The following is a 15466-nucleotide window of genomic DNA, read 5'->3' as shown; positions in this document are numbered from 1 at the left end:
CACATAATCAGCTCCCACCTTATGAATCCATAGTTTTAACGGATTTTGTCCTAATCCTTCTCTGTCTTTGAGATTACTATAGCCACGTGTGAGAGGACACCTAGCTATGTATGTGTTGACTGAACGAAGGTGGCCAAGTTAACTAGCCACATTTTCACTTATAAAACAACTATCTCATAACCCTTACATTTTTTGACTACATGATGCATATGAGAGAGCGAGTGGGATACTTACCTATGGTTCCAATACTATGAAGTAGTTGTCGAAGACCAGAGGTGCTGTGGTGTGTATTTGCTACATGCTATTATTCTTCCTCCTCTTGCTGTCTGCTAATGGCTTCTTTGTTGGCATAGGTAACTGTGGTTGAAGATATGCTGCTTTCAAGGTCCTAGATCATCATATTGAAGGCTTGTTGCTAGTATGATTGGTATTCTATGGGATATGCAACTACAAGATTTCCTAAAGGATGTCCTGTAGCTGCTTCTCCCTCAAAACTCTTTAATCATTCTTCTTGTTGGGATCATGAGGATGGTGACATCGATGGAAAGAAGGAATATGAGTGTGGAGAGAAAGGAATATTTAGGTGTCTCTCCTTATTCCTCCTTATTTATCTTTTTTTGAAGACTTCAAAAAAAATTATTCTTGAAACTGATTTTTTTTTAATAGTGAGTGCAGGGGTGATGGTGGTGGACAAGTTACAGTTATCGAGTGATGAAGAGGGTGAATTTCATTGGCACAAAAAGTCATTTATTTTCCTTAGGACTACTTCCTATAGGATTTTTGGGTCACTATAATTCCTACAGGATCATCCTGTAGGTTTTCAATGGATTTTGTAGGAATACAAGGGATCCTATAGAAAACGTGATCCCTTCGTAAACTAAAGCAATGGAGTGGAATAAATGATAGAAGTGATGGAGGAATGCATGGTAATGAGTGGAAAAATAAATATGTGAGTGACAGGGGTCTCTTTGTGATCCTCCTTTGATCCTTGACCGTCCTTCTTGATGGCCTACAAATGGAAATTTCATGATTTAAATTTTTATTTTTATTTTAGAAAAACAACTAGGCTGCCTCTGAGAGGTTTTCACCCAGGGATCTTTCTTATTCTCCCCCTTTTTTTTTTACACCACTGAGCCTCCTCAAGAATTTTTCAACCCAATGATGGGACTGAGGTGCCTCATGGAGGTTTTCACCCGAGTCCTTATTCTTTTTCCTTTTCTCAATGATTTGATGAGGGAGGAGCTAGAACTTGCTCCACTATCATCAATTTTCTATTGATATCATCAATGAATTGTTGTTTTGATAGAGGTCTCTTGTAAATTTTCAATCGATGTCCATTAACAAGCAAAGGAATGGCTTCTTCAACTATGTTTTTGATTGGCACTGAACCATTATCATGGAATCTTTCGACAACATAAGGTCCTAGCCATATTGTCCTTAACTTTCCCTTGAAGTCTTTATACCTAGAATCATATAACAACGGCCAATTCCCTCCATGAAACTACTTCTCCTTGATATTTTTGTCAAGCTAGATACGGTATGGTTATATATGATTTCCAGCTGATCGAGGATCAACTTGCAGGGTTTCAATGTATGAAGGAAGAGATTGATGGTGTGTAGAGGTACTTAAGGATGCAACGTCAATCTAATACAATGGTAGCTGAGCGTAGGGGAGGAAACTTCCTAACCATTACCATGAACTAGACCCTTAAGGATGGATGAGCGTATTTCCTTCCCAAAGTAAGAGGTGTTGCACCACTAAAACAAAGGGTCATTGAAGGAATAAGTCTCGTACTATAATGAATAAGTGGTGTTTGAAGAAGTAACACATGGGTGAATTTCTTGGAAGTGAATATGTGACAAGGTTTCGGACAAACAACTCACAAAGGCATGAGGAGGTGGATTCTCATGTGTTGAATGCAATTCTGGACTAATCACCCTACTAGTTCAAGTCATGGGGATTGGTATTGTGATAAGATGTGTTAGAGTTGAGTTGGAGTATGGAAATAAGAGTTCATGAGAAGTGGAGGTTTGGTAGTTGGCACAATGTTCGTTGCACGGGGACACATTGCAACCATGAGATGGAGGGGTGAAACCTTCTATGATGATATGGAGCTTTGTGTGGAATTGCAACACTTACATTGATTGTTGATGGCCTTGAAGGTTTAGAAAGATATTTCATACATGAATTCATGAGCTTTGACAAAGGTTCATGTGAAGGAAGAAAATATCTCATGCAATAGGGACTGTGTGAGATGGATGATTGTTTGAAGAAATTGGAGTTGGTGGCACTTTGTGAAAATTTATAAACTTAGGGAAGAAGTTTTCTGAGTTCAGTTGTTGTCGAGGATGAAAACCATTTTAGAGTGGGGGAGGATGTGAGGAATTTGGGTTTGAGTGAACATGAATGTGAGCCCCAATATGACCATTATGGCTCACGTCGACTCGAAGTGGAAAAAAAATGAAATTAGATAAAGTAGTGGGAATGCACCTCACCGAGATCACCTTCTAAGGATGGTGAGAATAGTGCCCAACTAGATGCCCATAAGATCCATTAACAAGTTGGGAGGTTGTGCACACCTATGTTGCACGAAGGTAATGGGCATGGAGCACAAGTGTGACACATCGGTATGGGCATGCAAAAATTGGGGGATGGGTATGATGGAATGAAGTGACTCATTGGGCAATGCATTGGGAACACGACATGAAAGACCCACAATCCTAGGCATGCCCACATGAGGACAGGGCACTGAGGCACCAACATGGGCTTTGTGTGACCTCCACGACAAGCGATGGGAAGGTGCATTGGTCATGCATTGGTTAGCTTGGGAATATGTGTGGTTCATGATAGCATATATAGGTGTCTAGCAGTAGGTGCTGCATCCCGTGCACACCAAGGTGCCCAGACATAGGGGTGCCTCCATAGTAAAGAACAGGGTGACTAAACATATTGAAGGGGTACCAGTTGAACCAAAATATTCGAGAAAGGTGCATATAAATAAGAAGTGTTGGCATTTAATGGAAGGCACCAAGTAATTTGAAGGATAAGAAAGAGCAAGATAGAAAAAAGGGAACTGAGGGTGCAAAACTGCGTGTAGCAAGCTAAAATCATAGAAGGGAATGAGGCTTCCCTAGCTACGAGGGGGTTTTTCTAGGCGCATTTTGTTATCTATATTGACTTGGCTTTGGTTTGGTGTGAAGGGGCTTCAAAACCCTTGCTTTCAGGTTGGAGTGATTTTTGTTGTATTGTGCGTGCGAGCTAAAAGGGTTGCACTATGCAAAGGAACCACATTGTTGAAGTTGAGGCAACAAGTCAGCAAGGCCATGGCCTAAGGTTTTCCTTGTACATTGAAGTTTTAAAATATCTTAACTTTAATTTTTGAAGCTAATAAAAGAAGTAATAGGGAATTTGTTATTGGGAGTTCCTTTCCCATGTGAAATCTGATTAAATATTTACTATTGGTTACGTTGATGTTCATGTTGGTTTACTGTTGTTATTATTATACATTTTAAAGAAGTAAATGAACTCTTGGCTGAGTTAATATATTTTAACATTAGTATTAATGTATACATGTTACTAAATTTAGATGGAGATAGGCCTAGTTATTAACATATTCTAAATCTTCAAACTATCATAACTTTGGACCCATAAGTCAAAATTAAGTGAAATTATAGTCATCCTAAAGATGTCACGAGAAAGTTGTCAAGGAGAGGAAAACAATGGAACCATCAAAACTCGAAGCCAAAGGATGCCTAAATTACTCAAAATAAAAGAAACCAAATAAATTAAAGAATGAAAATAACAAAATTTACTTGGAAGGCTGCATAATTTTGAAGAAATCAAGGGGAGATGATGCCTCAGCATGTCACTTAGACTACAACTATATTATCTTAATATTAATTGATTTGTTGTTTCATATTTTATGGTAAGGTCTTATTGTTAACTAAATTGTTGCTTCATATTTTAGGTGGTTGCATTACTCTTAACCAAATTGTCCTTTCATACTCCATAGAAGTAGAATGTTAAGCCCACAAAATACATCTAACTTGAAACACTAAAACAAATTCACATTTCTAACCCATCCAAATGTTGTAACTTGAAATGCATGAACTGACAAATGCATATAAATAATACTTGAAGTGTGTCTTGCTTTGGAAAATCTTAACAAGCCTAGCCCAATTATGTAAGAAGACACAAAGAATCAAACCCAAATGCATGTAACTTGAAATGCACGAACTAACAAATGCATGTAAATGATACTTGAAGTAAGTCTTCTTTTGAAAAATCTTACCAAACCTAACCCAATTATGTAAGAAGACACAAAGAATGAAACCTACTAGTAACATCCCCTAGACTATGATTATATTGTATTAACGTCAACATAATTCCTATTTCATATTTTAAAATGTTGTATTAGTGTTAACTAAACTATTGCTTCATACTTAAGGAGAGAAATTTGTTAAGTGTGCCAAATGCATATAATTTAAAACAAAAACACAAACAAATGGAGAAATTTAAGGAAACCAAATACATGTAACTTGAAACACACAAACTCACAAAAGCATGAGAAAAAAAGCACAAAAATGAGAAAAAAATGATTAAACCTAATATACATTGAAAATAAATTCTTTGTACACTAAAAAAATATGTACTTACGAGTTTTTGTTGAAGACATTAAGCTCTATATTTTCATTTTCATGCTTTTCTAGAACTCTACCTCATAACAAGTTTCACAACTCTACATGTGTTTTATAACATGAATCCAAGATCCCCTATCTAATCTAGGAGATATATTGAATGTTTCAAAGGTGCGTTAATAATGATGTTTTTTTATAGCATGAATCTCAAAATATCCCCTCTATAATCAAGGAGATATATTGAATGTTAAAGGTGTGTTAGTACTAATGCAAATTAGATTTTATCATCAATGTTTTTAAATTCTTACTATATAAGTTTTTTAATTAAATTTCTATATTCACTCCCACACCTCAAGTGAAATATAGTTTAGTGTTTTTTAAGTAAACTTTGGTGCAACTTACTTTTATTTTAAATAAATTTTGTTTTTCTTGAAGCAATAATTTTTATTAAAAATAATAAGTATAGTTTCAACTAAATATGTCATCTTGTAACGATTTAATTTCTAATTCTTGAAACACACAAGATACACATGTTCTACTGTTTATTATTACTTTCTAATAAGTATTGTGACATAATTCTTCAAACACTTGCCACAGTCCACTTGGTTTTTTTATGCACTTTTTATATATATCTATATCTATGCTTTTATATATATATATAATTTCTAAATTATTTTATTTAGAATAAGTGTAACATTTTTAAAAATATATAATAAAATATAAAAACCCTTACCAATCTTCCAAAATCAACTCTATTTATTAACAGTGCTGATTTCTGTAATCCTTACTACGGCATGGATTAATAATAAAAATAACTTTACTCGTATTCTATTTATTTATTATACTAGATGGATTGTTCAACAGGATTGACACGATTATCTTTGAAATTTAGATTTGTTCAACAGGATTGACACGATTATCTTTGAAATATAGTTTCCATTACCATTAATTTTTTTTGCAAGTATTATCATTATCGTTGTACAGGAGGGCGCTTATAAAAATAATAATGAAACTTATTAGGGTAAGAAAAAGGTCTATATACCAAATGATACAAGGACGATGCTTATTTCTCAACTTAGCTATTAATGAACAGACAAACTATAAAGAAGAGAAGGTACCTTATATATTAAAATCATTTATATGAAGAATCGGGAATGCTAGCTATATAAATTGTTTATGATGACATTACGAGTCAGATCAACCTCTCTTTCCATGCATTATTTGTAAAGAAGTTGTTTTCGTGCTTTATCTTTAAAGAAGAAGTTATGATTGATTGTGGTCATTTGTGATGCTTGTGTAAGCTTTCACAAACTCCAAGCATATAAATAATTATTAGGTTTCTTTTTATGGCTTCTTAACTTCAATGAAAATCTTCTATAAAATTACATTTTAGAAGGATGCTCCAATAATTATAATTATTAAAATGATTGATTGATTCATGATTTATGATAAAAACACCAACGATTAAATTTTCCAACATTTTCCAAAGTGTTCGCCTTTCTTTTGACTGACTTTATGTTTGCTAATTGGAACAGTGGTTTCCTTATATATAACATTGTTTCCGAGATTAATATGAGGAATTCAAATTAAATTTACTCTGATGATAACATATGCATCAATATGAATTCAATCATATTCCAATGATAAGGGAAACATTGGAAGAAGGCGGAGTCCCATTACAGAAAGAAAAAATTGCTGGCGTTGCCATCACATTTTTATTGCTATTGCAGAGTCGTAGAAACCAAAGTTTGCTAGCGTTAAATGCTTTTTGACCACCATTTTTATTGTCGATAATTCTGAACGACATTTAAAAAAAACACAATTCAACACCCAACCGCAAATATCGTCGGAAGCAAAAACACAATTCAAACAATTCTCTTGAAGAAACGAGAACTCTTTGATTTCATCTCTGAGCAATGGGCCAGTGAACGAATCGACAGCAACGTTAAACACGAAAACGTACTGTCCATCATGAAAATTGATAGCAGATAGCAATCACATGGCAAAAGAAATACGTACGATCCATACTGAAAATTAATAAGAAATCAACTACCAAATACATGAGATTGGTTAAAAGATGGTTTTTTTTTTTAAATAAATAAATGTGTTAATAACCTAAAGACTCAAATACTTGAGATTGAGATTGATTAAGAGTGTATTTTTTCTTTAAATAAATAGGTTAATAATCTAAAACTCAAAAGCATCATCACCAATGAACTATTTTCGTGACAAAATTTTGTATACACAAGATAATGTGATACAATTTTCCAAAACTACATTGTTCTTGAGATGTATCAAGAATGGTTAGTGGATAATCCCAATATTCCAATCTTATTAAAGCTTGGGAAAAATAATGGTGGTTATTTTTATTAGTCCTACACTATGATGTAAAATTGCTTTTAGTAAGTAAAAGAGTTCGTGTTTGTTGAATGCAAAGAAGTAAGTTAATGACACCATTTTTTTTACTAATTATTAGATGTGATGAGATTAAAACATTAAAACATGATTACCAAATATTAAGGATAAAAATTAATTAGAATATCTAAAGCAAATGTATGAAAAATTGAACTTTTTTAATTAATACAATTCTAAAGATTCAAAGAAGTCAACTATTAAAAGAAACTAATTGAAAATATTGCTTCCTAAAACTAATTGTAGAAAAAGGTAAAAAAATGTCCCTCTAATATCACAACAAATGGAGACCAAGTGTATAGCCTAGTAAATATAATAACTTCATTTCACTCATGGTTAGTTCCTTTAAAAAAACATATCATAAATTAAACAATGACAGATTATGTGTATTTTTGGGTGAAAAAGGTTAGAAAGAAAAAATGAGTGTATTAATGGGCATATAGAATAGTAAATGTCCATCATCACTTCTAATTTATGTTGCACATTTTTGTGCAAAAATATCTATACTAAAGATTATAATTGTTTCTTGATTCTTTCACTTCCATTCGTTCTCATCTTTTTTAAGATTTAAGTTTACTGATTATGATTACTAGAGAGGAAGAGAGAGATTGAGTCTCAACCCAATCCACCTTGATTTTTTTAAAGTGTATTTTGTTTGGGAATGTGGCTCTATTATAAGGAGCCCATGAGGTAGGCACTACAAGCTTCATTGGGAGGCATGACCTACTTCATCTTCTAAAATCCTCAATGCACCATCTAAATGTGTAATGGTCTTCTAGTGTCTACCTTCCCAAATTGGAGTAACATGATGGTTCATAGACAAGCTATCAAGGATGACTTCTAGTTTGTGCAATGTCCTTCTCTTGTGTATCTTCTCAAATTGGAAGAGAATCTTAGTCTATGGACAAATTATCATGGATAACAAGGATGTCTCCTACTTTAGGGACTTCAACCTAATTAAGAGAGGGTTGTATTATTTCAAATGTCTATATTTCTTCATTCTTTTTCATTTAATTCTTCATTCCTCAACTATGATGTTAATTTCATTAGTTTTACATACTCCATCTAGGGATTGGGATCTAGGAATGACGGTGAGAAAACACATTTCTATGGAGGTAAAAATCACATGATTGTTCTCTTTCTTCCATATTTCTACTTTAATATTGATAAGGTGAATTCATGAAAGTTAAATAAATTTTATTTAGCAAGATTATCTCCAAAAACATTGTAATAGGTCTTCCCCACCTAAAACACATATTATATTCTTCAAAGCAATTTCTTTCCAACATCTCCTTAAGTCATGTGGTGGAGCAAGCATCATCCTTAATCATTGTAGAAAAGGAATAGTTAAAGCATTGTATTTAATAAAATGTTTATATTGGGTTGATAAGATGTATATATATAGCTCACAATTTCTTATTTTCCTTATTTTATTTTTGAGATTATTTTTTCATAATTTATTGTTTATAAAATTTTATATACTTTTAAGAAATGTTGATTCCATTCACCGCAAATATATTATAGATATTATTTTTTATAAGTATAATCATTTCATTAATTCATTTATATTTTCTAAAAATAAATATTTAAATATTCCAACCTTTCATATATAATCTATATAAATGAATGTAAATCTTGATTTTTCATCTTTTAAAATATAGATAGATTAGAGGAAAATATAAGATGTCACATTCCTTAACCTAGAAGAATGCAATATTACTTAGAAAGTCTAATTAAATTTCTACATGTTGATTTATACTATTTAGCAGTAATTATAATCTATTATTTTTAGATATAAATTCAGTTTTTACATATATATATATATATATATATATATATATATAATATTAATTTTTAAAAAGTTATTTTTTTTTCAAAATTAAATTAAAAAATAGATCATATTTATTTTACTAAAAATTATTTATAAATTATGAATCGTAATATAAATCATGAGATTAATAAATTTTAAATTTACACTTTTATGATTTATATCTAATTTCTAATTTCTTTTGGGTAATAATCACATCAAAATTCATTTATAGTAATAAATGAATCTTGATATGATTATTAAAAAAAATTCTTAAAAATTTAAAAATTTTATTTAACTTTATAACTACTATCATTATTGTACATTATTGTACATGAGCCCAGTTATTAAGAAGAAAAAGATTAATTTGCTTTCCTTGTCACAGAGAAATAAAAAAGATCTTAATTGCCTACCAAAAATATACAAGGACAATGCTTATCTTATAAAATGAGTTGTATATGAACTGATGGAAAGTTATTTTATATGATGAACCATTAGGAATATTAGCTAATATCATTCGTTTCGGATGATATTACAATAAGAGCCGGATCATCTCTCTTTCTGTGCTTTATCTTTAGAAGTTGTTATGATTGATTGTGGTGATTTGTCATGCTTTTGTAAGCTTTCACAAATTCCAAGAATAACACTAATCATTATGTGTTTGTTTTTTCAAACTTCAAAGGAGATCTCCCGTGAAAATTACTCTGCAAAGGGTGCAGAATTAGGCTCCGATAATCATAGTCATTCACATGATTGATTTATGACTTATGTTTAGAGTTATTATGGTGGCATATGTGCCTTAAGGGTTGTTATTATTTAGGATTAACATCATTACTTACAAAGTATCTTATGGAACCACCAAGGCATTACATTACGTAACATTCTGCAAAGTGTCGGTGTTGCTTTTTACTGATTTTATTTTTTATAATTGTAGCATTGGTTTCCATCTTATATAAGAGTGTTTCCATTATTAAATCAAGACGACGAATTAATTATATAGATAAATTTTGTTAACGCATTTGATTTTTTTATATGAAAATAATAATATAATATAAATACATGAGGTGATGTCTTGAGATAGGTAGTTTATTTTGGATATACAATATCTTAATTAACAATATCTCAACGAGTTAGATTACAAATTCTTAACTAATAGGAATAGACTGATGAGCATAAACCAAAGAAAAGTAAGAACTATATTTTCCAAGTCACCTCATTAATGACTAGTTGTCTCCATCTCAATCACCAAAGTCTACCTGTGGTCCTAGTGATTACAAACATATTAAAAGATATGTGACTTCCATATAAAGAAACAACCATCCAACTGAATGCATCGTGCAACATCCAGTGTACTAAGATACCTTCTTACTTATATTTGTACTTGTAAATCCCTGTTATACCCTAAATCATTCCCATCTCTTTTATCGACTTACCTTAAACCATTCCGAAAGTTTTGTCAACTAACCTTAAACCATGCTTATAAAAATATTTATCTACTTCAATCTCACAATTTACCACAAACCTACAATATAAAATAATTTCCTGCTTACCACAAATCTTCACTATTCCAGTGACAAGAAGCATCGTAGAAATACCACAAATCTTCACTGTTACTTTGAAAATCTAAAAGCATTAATATGAATTCAATCTATTCCAATGACAAGAGAAGCATCGTAGAAAGCAACGAGTCGCATTAAAGAAATCAAAGTTTGATAGCATTTCCACGAGGAGCGTCGTGTAGTTTAGCAATGTTGTCGCCTGCTTTTTTACCACATATTTATCGGTTGTAGGGACTGAACAACATACATTTAATGTTTTCAACCACAACCGCAAATGTCCTAAGTCAGAACACAATTAAAACGATGGTTTCCAAGAAAAGATAGATCGAGCCAGCCACCCACTGAAGGAAACCGCATATCACAAGTTTAACGTACTATCCATCCTGAAACATATATCAAACGGACGAAATAACACGGCAACTAACCATTCGAATATAACACAGCAACCAACAGTTCGACAGCCTTCCATTTTTTCCTACCATTACATCCTTGAAAACCAACTTATAATGGCATGCCATGATATATTTATGCAAGCTAATTCCACAACAGCCTTATATGATTAAATGTCACTTAATGTGATGACGCCGTAAATGTAATTATTTAAAAGTTTACTGTGGTAAAAACTGAATGACATTGAGAAACTTATTTTCTTTTAAAGAGTAATTGTTAATTTTAAATATGCATTAAAGTAATGTTTAAAGAATTACTCAGAAAAGCATTGGGGCTCCCAAAAGGGAAAGCAGTTAATGAAACTGAAAATAACCACCTCCCTTAACTCGAAGGATTTCCAGGAAAAAGGAAAATGGGTGGATAGTTTTCTTTCTGTGCTGTAGAGACAGACAGAAGAGGAAAAAGGAAAAAAACCTTGTTTTGGACTAAGTCTGGTAGTGACCAGATAGTCGAAAAAAACCTTGTTTTGGACTAAGTCTGGTAGTGACCAGATAGTCAAGCACTGAGTGCTGTCTTACTGAGGATTGTGATCCGGTAAGGATAAGCTCGGGGGGGGGGCTCAGGTCCCGGAGGACAAGTCTCACAGTTGGGTGGATAACGAGCTTGACACAGAGATTTACAGGAGGTTCGCTGAAGAGATTTCCTACCAGCAGCAACAGGTAAGTAACTAGAACTCCGAAGTATGTGTAGTTGTTTATACAGTACAGGTAATTTAGAATACCATTAGCTAACAGCGACAGAATCTCTATATATTGGTATATAGTATAACTGTAGCTGCTTATGCAAGAATCGAAATGCAGACTGTTATGTTTGGATAAATACCATAGTTACCCGCATAACTGTAAAGGAAAATAAACTGTTACAATAGCATGAAATACGTTAGCTAGAGATAGGGTTAGAGTGTGCAGGTTGGGTAACATGCGAACAGGCCCGAGGTCCTGTAGGAGGATCAACCCTACCATATAATGAACATAGAAGGTCAAAGAACTATTAGCTGTATAATCATAAACTGGAAAAGAACTCCTTAGATAATTCTCAGGTGGCTAGACCTGAGGGTCGGTAGAGTCGAGATCAAACCCTTAAGACTCAATTTGGGGTCGAGTCTGTGACAGGGTTGACTCAGAGGATTCCTGTGGCAGGCCGTAGCCGGTCTCTGCCAATATTCCTTTCAAAGATAAACAGTTCGAAAACCTAGCATAACCCGTGCATGGCTTGCAAATAATAATCAAATCTGAGCGGTAATACTGTAAACAGATTTTCATAGCCTTAAACCTGAATACGCGACAGCGTGATACATCAACATATAGACCGTATTCGTTCTTTAACAATAAAACAGTATTACTTCCTCTATAGATAAACAACATTATTTTATCAACAGGTAAACAGTACCTTTCTATAAATCAACAGACAGTATCGTGTATTCAGACGGTTAGAATCAAGCTATAACAACCAGAGAAATCATCCTACCCTAGTTCACGGGTAGTCATGTGTAAATAGTGTAATCACGAAGAAAACCAGAACTGTTGTGACTGAAATAAAAGCCGGCCAAACCATAACATTCATAACAAGAGCTATAGAGCAAATCCATATAAGCGCACCAGATCTAATTCTCAATAGTAAAGGAACAGCATACAGTTATATCCAAAGTCTGAATGTAAGACCAAAGGTCTTCTCGTGCCAGAACTTGACCCCGAGTTCGTCCTTACATCTATGAAATGAGATGCAGGGTGAACTTGTTTGAAAACCCTCAAGTCCGGCTGTAGAAGGAACAAATGCCGTCATAAATCAAAGATATGATAGTATCAGTTAAAACCCAGAACGAGAAACTTAAACAATAAACAAACTGTATAATGTTCAAGCCAACCCTTACAGGGAAATTTCATGCGGAATATGAAAATAGACTGTACAGTTAACATGGCATCATATTTCAATAAAGGACCATCAAAACCATATGGTTCAGTTCCAAATAAATTAATACAGTAGAAAACTTGATGGGTATGTAAAGTCCGCCATCAATACAAATGAGACATTACAAAACATTGTGCAGTAGCTACACAGGCACAGTCGAGCTGTATAGCCTCATGGCCTTGAGACTCAGACTCAAACCGCCGTGGAAAGGAGAAAGATTAACTAGCTTCCATCATAAAAATCAAACCCTACGCATGGACCCGTAACTCATAAGGCCCTTGACTGCCATCTGTGTCAATGGTGGAGGAATAAGGCGGCTGGGGTTTACACTTAAACCCGGAAATATAAAACACAGAAGAAATATAACCTGAAAACGTGTAACCTTGAGCACTACCATAAGGTAAGTTGGGAATGACTGTGTACCTGTAATCATCCGAGAGGTAAACGCCGGCGAGGAGAGCAGACCGCCAAAGGAACCCTGATAGAGGATTACCTCCATCTGTCAAGCAACAGTATGCAATCGTTACTTCATGTATTAACTAAACTGCTCTAAAATCAATGAGAACAATTAGAGATGTAGCTCTTACCCCGCAAATCCAGAGATTTACATCCACGGAGCGAAGACACCTTGGTGAAGATGCATGTAGACAAGAAGCGGCAGCAGAGGAATGGCGCCGGGATATGAGACAGGCATTCAGATGCAATGGAGAAATGCTCAGAGCGTCGGAGCGCTGCATAATGACCAGCCAAATCGCAAAGAATACGGAACATAGGGTTTATAAACGTAAAGTCTAAACCCTGAAACGTGGAGCCATCTCCGCCCTCGATCCTTCCCGGAAATCTTACACCGCCGATTATGGCGGTAAGATCAAAGTGAAGGCGCGGGAAGGTTCCAGCCTGTAAAGCTATGCTCGAACCACGTGATCCGGCCAGCAGTCTTAAAGGCAGGTCCAAATGTCCAGCGGAGGGAGCGCCAGCGTATATGTTGGTTGGATTATTGATAAACATATAATATATATTAACCTTGGCATAGTACCAACACAGCACGGTACCATTATGATGATTGACATATAGGTTACACCATAACTTAAACCGTTGATTTGATAACAGAGGTAATTACATGCCAATTATAAACGACAATAGTTTATGTGACTAAGCTAATGGTGGTACAGACATCATAACGAAAAAAATTTTACATGCTTAAAGACAGGATAGATATGTGACAATTGGTATCAGAGCCCGGGTTGCCATACTGTGGCCTCTGGGATATGAATAGCATGTTTTCCTTTAAAAGAAAAAAAAAGTCCTTATAGTATTGATATTTCTTGATTGAGGTGATAAAATTGTGCCAGAAGCTCACAATGATTGACTGTTTTATGATTAGAACAGACCAGGTGAATACAGGGAAAAATGAATCCGGGAAGCAACCCAGAGTTGTGGGTGCAGTTGGGAGAGGAGACCCGTAGTACAAATCTGGCCATATTAGAAACAGTTCAAGAGCTGAAGAATGAAATGGCTCGGTTGCGTGAAGACAATGCACGTTTGACAATGGAGCAGGAAAGGATATTAAAAAGTTTGTCTGACAAACAGAACCCGCCACTGGCCAACCCTAGTGCAGAGCAACAGAGAATGACGGAGGAGCAGCATTATCACGCAGAATCTGAGATTCCAGAAGATGGAGAAGATCAATCTGATAATGCCTCTGAACAACAGACTTCAAAGCGACAGAAGGTGGAATTGCAGGGAGAATTCCGGAAAATCAAACCCCCACACTACGATGGAGAGCAAGAGGAAGCAGCTGAAGCATGGCTGATTAACATGAATAAATATTTCCAGCTATATGAGTATGACCATAGCCTGAAGGCGAGTTTGGCCATTTTTTAGTTGCAAGGGAAGGCAACATTGTGGTGGGAAGAAGTTAAAATCGTAAAAGGGGTAAGTGAGCGAACCATAACATGGGAAAAATTTCAAAAATACTTTAAAGAGAGATATTTGACAGAGCGCTTTTATGATGAAAAAGCAAAGAAATTCCATGATCTGCGATTGGGACAGTAGACTATGGATGAGTTCATCAACCGTTTCACCTCCTTGCTCCGTTATGTACCCTACCTTAAAGAAGAAAAAGCAAAGGTGCAGAGGTTCGTTAGCAGCTTGCCCATGTATATGAGAGAAAGGATTGAATTTGACAATCCCAGAACCATGGACGAAGCTATCCGTAAAGCCAGAATGTGCTACCAGCAGAACAAACAGAAAGGGGACAGTTCCAACAGGAAATGGAATGAGAAAAAAGGTAGTAAAATTGTGGGAAACAATAGAGGAGGCCGGGTTGGTGGAGCTAAAGGAAGTGTCAAAGGCCAGAGTAGCAGAGCAGCACCAAGAAGCTCATTCAGGCCCAAGCCTGTTAGTGAAACTAGAATGGGAGAGCCATCCATCAAATTGGATAATGAGGGAGTAACCAGACCCCCAGTACAGTGTTGGGGCTGTGGCGGACCACACTATGTCAAGAACTGCCCGCAGCGGAAGGGAACTGATCAGATCTCTCAGATTCATGAGGCATCAACTGTGGGCGATGTGGGACGAAGTGTGCACAAAATTAATGCAGCCTTGGACGACCGCCAGGCAGAATATCAGCCCACCATGGTAGAATTCGAAGGTAAAATTTCAGACCTTTCTATCACTGTTCTAATTGACC

Source organism: Pinus tabuliformis, chromosome 6, assembly GCF_031772625.1.
Source record: "Pinus tabuliformis cultivar Carrire ecotype Pingquan chromosome 6, CPIR1, whole genome shotgun sequence".
NCBI lineage: Eukaryota > Viridiplantae > Streptophyta > Pinopsida > Pinales > Pinaceae > Pinus > Pinus tabuliformis.
This window is presented reverse-complemented; position numbering follows the sequence as displayed.